The following is an 8921-nucleotide window of genomic DNA, read 5'->3' as shown; positions in this document are numbered from 1 at the left end:
CAGATTCACAGGCTCTACCCCCAGTATGTCTATTTCACTGAGGAGGGAATTTGTATTTCCAACAAATTCCCAAGATGTAATGCCATGGCAGATCCAAAGACCTAGAGATGCTCCTGGTCTCACCACATGGCTTCTCATAACAGTTACATTTTGGGAGTCCAGATAAGATTAGATTAAAGGCAAAAGTTATTTTTTAAAAATCTGAATACTGCTGTTCTGGTGACTTTCGCTTTTATTATTCAAGTTAGTAGAAAATGAATAAATATTTGAATATTGGTGAAATGGTGAAGAGGTATCAATTTAATAGAGATGAAACAAAGACTGCTGCTGCTGCTGCTGCTGCTGCTAAGTCGCTTCAGTCGTGTCCGACTCTGTGTGACCCCACAGACGGCAGCCCACCAGGCTCCCCGTCCCTGGGATTCTCCAGGCAAGAACACTGGAGCGGGTTGCCATTTCCTTCTCCATTGCATGAAAGTGAAAAGTGAAAGTGAAGTCGCTCAGTAAGTGTCCGACTCTTCGTGACCCCATGGACTGCAGCCTACCAGGCTCCTCTGTCTATGGGATTTTCCAGGCAAGAGAACTGGAGTGGGTTGCCATTGCCTTCTCTGGAAACAAAGACTAAAATTATTCAATTTATGGAAAGAGAGACATATTGTCCTTCCAGGCAACACTCTATGGACTTACGTTGTGTGTTCAAATATGATAGAAAAATATATATATACTGGAAATAAGTGGCTGAAGTCTAGAAAAAGCAGCTTGATCAAGGAGTTCATGCTATTTTTAGTTTAGGGAGAATAGAACCCCACTAGAGCAGTATGTAAGTGTCTTTCCAGGAACTCATTATGTAGGAAAGGAGACAGCTGGTAAGGTTTCTTCAGGCCCATGCCTAACAGAAATATAGCAAATGTCATACCAGTTATATCTCAGTTTATTGGACTGGATAAAGTTATTCTGTCACAGGGTGAGGCCCCTCCTTTCATTTATAAAGCTCAATATATGAGGTCCTTCATTTCACAGGATGCATGGGAATGATGTAGCTTGGTAAACTTCATATTTACTTTTAGATGAAGTGGATTCTTACGTAAGTAGGTAGCTGTCTGCTTTTGTATCCCCAGCTCAAGAAGTACGTTGGAATAACAAAAATGCCAGGCCTGAAAAACCTAGAGTAGAACTAAGCTGTCCATCAGAATGTGAATCACCTTTAGGGATGACTGTCTTTCCTAAGGACAGTCAATAAATTTCAGGATATTCTTCCTCTACTTCCATTGTCCATTAAAAATAAAGAAAAAAAACAACGGAATTTAAAAAAAAAACCTGAAAAAAACCCCCCACCAAACTCAAACTTTGACAAAAGTAAATTATTGGTTAAAAAAAAAATAATATTCTTGCAAGGAAATTGGGAACAGGGCTTTAGGGCAAGTCGACTGGGCGGGTGCAGGTCTCGAAACCGCAGAAAGAGGAATCTGGGAAGAGGTTTTAAAAAGGCGTACTATTACGTGTTTTCATGGGCGAAAGAGGAACAGAGGGGGTGGTGGCATCCCATCATACCGTCAGAGGAAGGTTTGTATCAACAGCAGATTTTTCCTGAGCAACTAAAATAATGAGGACTAGCTGAAAAATGTGCATTAAAAAATTAAGAAATTTAAGAAATTCACAGTTCCCGTGAGCTTCCTCCCACCGAGCCACGAGCAACTGCGGTCTGCCTGAGCGACCTACATTTGCTCCGTCATCTCAGGACTGGGAGAGATCAGTCAGCGTGCGCCCTCCTCATGAAACTCTGCCCTTCTGGCGGGCCCTCCTGGTTCCCGGGGACGGCAGTGCCAGCCAGGCTCCTGGAGTTCGAGGCAGGCTGCGGACGCCTGTCCCTCCGGTTCACCCTTTCACCCCTCCTTCACCCCGAGGCGCCACGCGGGGTGGCGCGGCTTTTCCGCCCACCTCCGCGGCCGCACTGGCCAAGCAGAGAACTGCAGAGCCTCCGCCTTTGGCTAGCCTGGAATCCGAGTCCTCCTCGCCCCAGCCCCTGCGCTGGTGGGACGCTGGGGGCTCGAAAGATGCTGGGGTGTGTTTCAAGACACCGCGATTAGAGACGCAGCTTCTAAGTCTGAACTCGTCCTCGGTCTCTCCCAGACCCGCCGCCTCCAGTCTCGAAGACGCCCGGCAGCCGGCTCAGCCCCAGGCGGAGAGCAACCTGGCCGGCCCGGCGGGCGAAAACCCAGAGCACTCGGCGGGGTCGCCCAGGGCATCCCCGCGGCTGGGGGCGGAAAGGCAGCCGGGCCGCAGGAAGGGTCGGCAGGATCCGAGCTCCGCCCAGCTGGCCGCCCGGCTCGCTGGCCGCGCGGTGAATGGCAGCGGCGGAGGGCGCGGTGCCAGCGGAGAGGGGCGGAGCCGCGGGCGCTGGTTGGCGAGGGCTCGGGGGCGGGGCGCGCGGGGCGGGGCCGGAGGCGGGGCCGCTGCCGGGCGCTGGAGCTGCTGGCGCACGGAAAGGAGTCGCGAGCAGCTGGAGCGGAGTTGGAGGAAGCGGCGGCCACGGCTGGCAGCATTTTGGAGACGGCGAGCTCGGGTCGGGAACGGCTGGCGGATCTGAGCTGGGTCAGGGGCTCATCGGAGCCGTGCGCGCCAGAGGCTGCCGGTGTAGCCTGGGCTCAGCAGAGGAAGGAAGCCGGCCGGTGGGGGAGGTAGGCGGCGGCAGCGGGTCCGGGTGTGTGCTCGGGAGGGGGAGGCGGTGCGTGCGCGCGCGGCCACAGCCGCTCTCTTCCTGTCACCAGCAGCCGCTTCTGCTTCTGCAGAACCGAGCCGGGGGAAGCGAGCCGGCCGCCGTCCTCCCTGCCGCTGGCATCTGCCGCCCTCCGGGCCCCCGCGGGTCCCCTTCTTGGCCAGCGTCCCCGCGTGCTCCCGGCTCCCTCGCGGCTCCCGTTTCCCTGGTCCTCTTCCGAGCGGGGTGTGCGCGCCGCCGGGAGCATTCTTCCCGGGAGTTGCAGGCGAACTCGGGCTTCCGCCACCTCTCCGTCACCGTACACTTTCCTGAGGGTTCCCCCAGTCGCCCGGCTGCAGTTTTCCGGAGCCCTTCGGCGAAGGAGAGCGCCCTGACCGCCGCCTTCGCGTTAGCGGGCCGGATCTCTGCTTTCCCCCGCGCTCTCCGGCTGCACCTGGGTCGCTGCCCGGGGCGGGCGGGGGTCCCAGGAGCTCGCCCGCCGCCCCCGCCCTTCGAAGTTTGCCTCCCTCCTCTTCCGGGGTGGGGGAAGTGTGCCTCGGGGCGGCCGGTCGCTGGGGCCCTAGCTCGGCGTTTGGTGCCGGCCGGGCCTGTGGCAGGTTGTTGGAGGCAGATTTAATGGGGTCTTCGGATAGCCCAGAAATCTAGCTTTTTGTAACGTGGGGCGAGAGCGGAGGGACCGGCCCCGCAATATGGAGCCGGCTAGAGGGAGCGAGAGAGCGTGCAAGCCCGAGCTGAAAGATCGTGCGGAATTGTCTGGAATCCGCAGCTCTCACGCTCACTTCCCAAGGGCAGAAACTGCCCGGCAGATCACAAGACAAAGAGAACAGGAAAGCTCAGGCCAACCGCTTGAGTGCAGAAATGTACTTTGGTAACCAGATTCGATCGTGTAATGAAAGGGTGTGAGCGAAATGGCTGTTACATGTTGAAAGCAGAATGTGTGTGAACTGGATTTGGGGAAATTCTGCTTCTCTGGACGTAGTTTAATATCAGAAAGCTCTCACGTTTACCGTTAATCTCTGGTGTGGCTGCAGCACTGCTGGTATACAAGTGTGAGTTTACTGGGTTTGGGGGTTTGATGACTTTCGAAGCGATAGGGGGTTTTCCGGCCTTTTTTGCCCCCCTCTCCAGTTCTTTCCTCTTTGTCAGTCTGTGCGAAGTACGAATTGATAAAACAGTTCCGGGTTTTGAACGCAGCATTAGATTGTCATTTCAGTTTGATGGGGCTGAAGTTTTAGTTGTTAGGCAGGACATTCACAGTGTAAGTGACCCAGGCATTATGTGAAGTGGGTTCTTTTGCTTTTTTTTTTTTCATTAGCTTGTGTTGCCTTTTGGCAACTTTAAAGATGGTTAGGTGTTAGAAAAGGTCAGAATAGGAAGACAGGTTTATCAGTCATCATCAGGAATTTGGTGACTTTGCACAGAAGGGCACAAACATTGAAATCGTTGAAACACACAAATCATTGAAAGAGAGGGAAAAAAAGCACTCCTAGCCATAATTTCTTGATAGAGTACACTCTCTTGAAATAAATAGTTTTTTTAAAAGCAGTAGATGATAGTTTTCTTAGGAACAAGAGTTACTTAAGCTTTGGGAAGCAAGTGTTTTGGTCATTCCAGAGAAAATACCCAGAGTTATTATTATTATTATTATTTTTTTGAGGGATCCCTCTTCAATTTGGAAAGATATGTTTGGTTGAGGATCAGGTTTAAACTGGAAAGGCCTGTGGAGGAGGCTCTCTGCCTTGCAGAAATGCTAGGTTATGTCAACTACTGGCTTTTTTAGCTTTTATATGCCAATTGCAACTAGAGAGTTGTACTTTTTTTTCCATAGAAGTATATAAATTTTTGTGATTGGAAGAAAGTTTTGTATATCTGATACTGGCTTTCAAAGTGGGTTAGGATGTAGCTTTTTAACTTTCATCTTGATCTGGGACCTGTTGTTGTCAGTTGCATAACAGATATTTGCATTGTACACATTACTATCTGCTGTTTTATCTCCTTTTCTAAAATGATGGTATCACTGTGTCTTTTCACCTCTGATGCTGAGAGCCGACATGAAAAAGGCATTTCATTTTCCATTGATTAATTGTATTGTCTTTCTCTAGCTGTGTCTTTAAATTTATTAAGAACGGTAAACCCCTAAAGTATTAAGTTGATTTGGGAAATAGAAGTGGTACAATAAGTCATAGGTGATATGTATTTTGCTTACTGGCAGTGATGGTGGTAGTGCAAATTTATCTGCTGGAAATGTTAAATGCACCTTGGCTGGTTATAGAGGGTTTTGTATTTTCATGCAAGCCTGCTCCACTTACTCAGATTTTGTGTTCTTAAAAGTTTTGTTCATATCTTTAAGTAAAATTTCATGAATGCCATATAATTCTTAGGCTAGTATGTTGGTCAAAATCTTTCTTAGGTATGTTAAGGGAGTATTCTAAAAAGACATCTAATCTGAAAGGTTGTCCACTTGCTCATTAAAACAGGAACAATTCTAGTTCAGCTCGCATTGTGTTTGCATTTTGTCATATGCAAAGTCAATTTTAGTGAATAAAGAGATGGTCAATGAGCAGATTTAAAAAAAAATATTTCATGGTCAGGTAGAATATTGAAAGCTAAGATCCTGTTTGCATTTGGTGTTTTGCTTTTAATTCTCCCACAACTGAGGCATACACAATGCAGAAGAAAAGGGGAAGTGCCTTTTTTTAGTATATTATACATTTAGACAGGCTCCCCACAGCTCTTCTGTATTTTGGAGGACACAGGAATTTGCCAGTGAAGCCAAGAGAATAGAGTGTCCTAGTGAAGCCCTCAGAAGCCCTTACTTATCAATGGAAGGAAGGGGATATCACCTTAGAAGGCAAGGCATAATATCAATTATATGACAGCTTTTAATAAAAAACTTAGCCTGTAATTCATTCTTGAGATATTCATCCTATTCTTTTTTCCACCCGCCCCTCTGTATCCCGGTCTCCTCCACCTACACCCTAATGTGATTACCTGCCATGATTCTCCCAGCGCTCTTATTGGAATTACTTGCTTAAGAAAGTGGCAGTTAGAGGCAATTTCACATGCATGATGCCAAAGCAGCTGAAAATAGATTGTAATTACTGCTAACCATGTCTGTTTGGGTGATGTTAGGGTTTTTGTGTATTTATTTGAAAGGATAGAGTGAGTGTAATATACCTTTTGCTTAAAAAAAAAAAATCCTAGTATAAAAACATCTTGGAGATTTTATCCTTCCAGCATTGTTTTCCTTGAAGTATATCTATACATATGTGATCCCCACCCCCACTGCCCCCCCACCTCCTACACCTGTAGTCAAAACGGTGTTCATGTTAATAATCACCCCAGAGAGTATTGCAGTCATAGAAGTCTGGCAGAAGGGAGGAGAGAGTGAAGAAAGGGAGGTGCCAGGCTGGACCCCTCTCCCTCACTGGACTTCAGTGGTCCAGCCCTGAGCTCAGCCTTAGGAGCTAGGGCTATAACAGGAGCAGCCATTGCTTTCAGTCCCTGGAGAAGTGTGTGAGTGGGATCACCTGTTTTCCTTTGAAGGCAGCTAGGAAGCAGCCACCACAGCTTCCTGGAGAGGAGTTTTGTCCCCTAACTCCACCCCCTGCCTCTTACCACCCTCTCGCACAGCCCTGGCCTCTCCCAGGTCTCCTCAGCCCTGACCTCTATAGAGCCACCCTCTGCCCCAGGACTAGATGGACAAAGTCCACAAGCAACCCTTATCTGTCTATCTATTTACTCTGAAAAGGAGTTAAAGAAACAGAGTTTTATTTTGGCTAGCTTCAGGAATCTTTCTGTACAGTTTGCAGAGTTTAGAAACAGTGCCAAAGAAAAATTCTTGGCAAATGTTTCTAGTTTTAAATAGAAATTGTATAAGTGGCAATCAATGCTAATAATAATGATAGGATATACAATACTGCTGCTACAGTTGTGATTTACTAGCTGTCTGACCTGAGGCACATTATTTAACTTCTCTGTGCTGATTCTCCTATCTGTAAAATGGAGATGATAAACCATACCCAGAATGCAAGGATTAAATGAGTTGATGTATACAAAACTAGAAGGACAGTGCCTGGCCCCTAGTACGCACTGTGTCGGTGTTAATTCTATTAAGCTCTGATTATCAAGACCAGAGCTCAGTCTGTGTATAAATAATTTCCTTTCATCTTCATAATAAACAGTGGCACAGAGAGGTTTAAGAGACTTGGTCAAGTTGGAAAATCTAGGACCCAGTGGGGACAAGCATCTTTGAGTGTGAAGTCCAGTGCTTACACTCACCTGCTTGCTTGAGAATTTTCCACAGTAACATCCTATTTTCGCAAGAGGAGAGACGCTAGAGTGTCTTTTTCCGCCCTGCCATTCCAGGGCAGCCTCCTCTCAGGGCTTCCTTGCCCTGGGTGATGCAGAGAACTGGAATGGTCCACCCCAGGGCCTTTTCTGGGTTCTAGGATGTTTCTCAGACTCTGGAAGCTGCAGCCTCCCTGTGATGACCGTTGAGCCTGAGAAATGCGTCCAGCTGGGGCTGTGTTTCTGCGCCTCCAGCAGTGCTGGCGCCATCCCATCGCTTTGGTTTCTGGAGAGCCCCATGTCCTTGTTGTTTGACCAGGGCTTGTCCAGTCCCCACACACCCAGCCCCCAGAGGGCCTGTGGGCAGGAGGCGTGGCTCACATGCCCAGCTCCCCCCGAGCATGGCAGCCTGGTGCTCATTCTGGTTGGTTTGAAAAATGAATGGAGATACTTGAGGTCACTCATTTGGGGCTTCATCCCAGCCCTTCATTTTATTTTAATTGAGATGAAATTCTCACCCCATAAAATTTTACCCTGAGCCCAGCACTTTAGGTTGAAATTCATTATTTTTAGTAGGAAAATTTGATTTTCATGATTTCCAGGATACCATATTTGAAAGGGGAAAAGATTTTTAGATGATGATTAGATGATTAATTCTGTTTTTTAAAAGAGCGATGTGAGTTTAGGTAGGGAGCTTGCCCTACTGAAGATGAAAGGATGAATTATAGGGCTGGGGGCCCAAGAATTGATCCGTAGCTTTGCAGCTGGATTGAAGGTCTGTCTTGTTCTGAGAACCAGGACCAAACAGCTGATTTCATGGCAAGGTAGAATCACACGATCAGGATATATTCTTGGTTTATTTTAAGTGATTTGAAAATATTCTTTATTCCTGCCTCCCCACCAAGATTGCTAAACCTCTGTCCTTTGTAAATGGGAATGAGTAAGTCAACAAAGTCAGAGGACTTTTCAAAGAGTTGTGTTTGGTTCTTTGCCCAAATGCCTGTGGGTTAGAGGGTTAAATTGAAAATTTACTTTCAAGCAGTTGTACGTTAAGAAGTCATGGATAGCTACTTGTGGGGCATCAGAAACAACTTTATTCTGAGGAACAGAATGAGAATTGGTCAGTATTTTAGCAGAGAAAAAATCTGCCTTCATTGCAGGCAGTCTATAAAAGGCTTCAAAGAGAGGAGCAAAATAATTCCTGTGAGGGAACTTTTGAACTGTTTCATATGATGTTCTAATAAGAGTAACTTAATTTGTTATTTGTTCCTAGGTTTTCTTTATAGCTTTTGTTACAGTAACTCAGGTTATGCACTGGCTTAGAGCCTATGTCATAAAACTGCCTCAGTTATTTGAAAACAGTAATTATGAATAGTGGATACTGTTGTTTAATTGCTAAGTCATGTCTGACTCTTTTTGCGACCCCATGGACTGTAGCCTGTCAGGCTTCTCTGTCCATGGAATTTACCAGGCAAGAATACTGGAGTCGGTTGCCCTTTCCTTCTCTAGGGGATCTTCCCAACTCAGGGATCGAACCTGCATCTCCTGCAATGCAGGCGGATTCTTTACCATCTGGGCTGCAAGGGAAGCCCCATGGTGGATATTATCTGCATATAAAAACCTAAACTATGGAAATAATTCCAATGGAACTGAGTGGAAATAGTTCAATGGACAAGTGCACGTAGCCAAAGAGGTTAAAGATACAAGCTTGTGAATCTGGGGAATGTATAGTTTGGGCTCCACACTGACCACAGGCGAGTAATCTAGGCACTACCAGTGTCCGAGGTTGCAGAGATTTCTGCTGTGCTGGGGCAAACCTGCAGGTGAAAGAAAGAGAACTTGCCAGTCCTCTAAACATGATCTCCCCTGTGACTGTGGATGATGATTTACATCTCTATCCCCCACCACCCAGCAGGGA

The 8921-nt window shown here is 47.3% G+C and overlaps 1 protein-coding gene across 1 annotated transcript in view; it reads left to right on the top strand.

The window, feature by feature from the left end:
* The first annotated feature begins 1749 nt into the window (after window positions 1–1749).
* PIK3R1 (phosphoinositide-3-kinase regulatory subunit 1) overlaps window positions 1750–8921 on the top strand; it is a 97999-nt gene continuing 90827 nt past the window's right edge. The window contains exon 1 of the mRNA XM_069556223.1: window positions 1750–2675. The gene's annotated coding sequence lies outside the window, so the exon portion shown is untranslated. The remainder of the gene's footprint in view (window positions 2676–8921) is intronic.

This window comes from Ovis canadensis, chromosome 16 (assembly GCF_042477335.2).
Source record: "Ovis canadensis isolate MfBH-ARS-UI-01 breed Bighorn chromosome 16, ARS-UI_OviCan_v2, whole genome shotgun sequence".
Classification (NCBI taxonomy): Eukaryota; Metazoa; Chordata; class Mammalia; order Artiodactyla; family Bovidae; genus Ovis; species Ovis canadensis.
Note: the sequence above shows the minus strand (reverse complement) of the source record. Positions and strands in the feature narration are given on the sequence as shown.